Source organism: Bison bison, unplaced genomic scaffold (genome assembly GCF_000754665.1).
Source record: "Bison bison bison isolate TAMUID 2011002044 unplaced genomic scaffold, Bison_UMD1.0 scf7180017864329, whole genome shotgun sequence".
NCBI lineage: Eukaryota > Metazoa > Chordata > Mammalia > Artiodactyla > Bovidae > Bison > Bison bison.
The window spans coordinates 7,041,883-7,042,256 of record NW_011494901.1 but is presented as its reverse complement, the minus strand read 5'-3'; positions in this window follow the sequence as shown (position 1 = coordinate 7,042,256).

The window sequence follows — 374 nt, the reverse complement described above, 5'->3', positions numbered from 1 at the left end:
CTCCACTAGAGAGGAACACCGAGCTTCCCGCCACAATTCAAGAAGAGCCCCGTTTTCCCCTCCTCCTCTCTAGATGAAGGTCCATTCCCTGCTTCATCTGCAAAGGAATCCCGACAATCCCGTCGCATCTCAGGAAGAGGCCAGTCTCACCTTGAAACTCGAGAGGAAATCCAGGGGTCGTGTCACTGTTGGAAAAGAACCCGATGTCCCCATCCGCTGGAGAAAAGGCCTCATTCCCCTGCAATGACTCAAATGTCACCCCAAGTATCAACTCACGACACGAAGGGAGGGCTCAGAGCCCTGTGGCGCCACTAGAAATAGCCCCAGATCCCTACCTCAACTCGACAGGAGGCCTGACACCACTTTTCCACCTC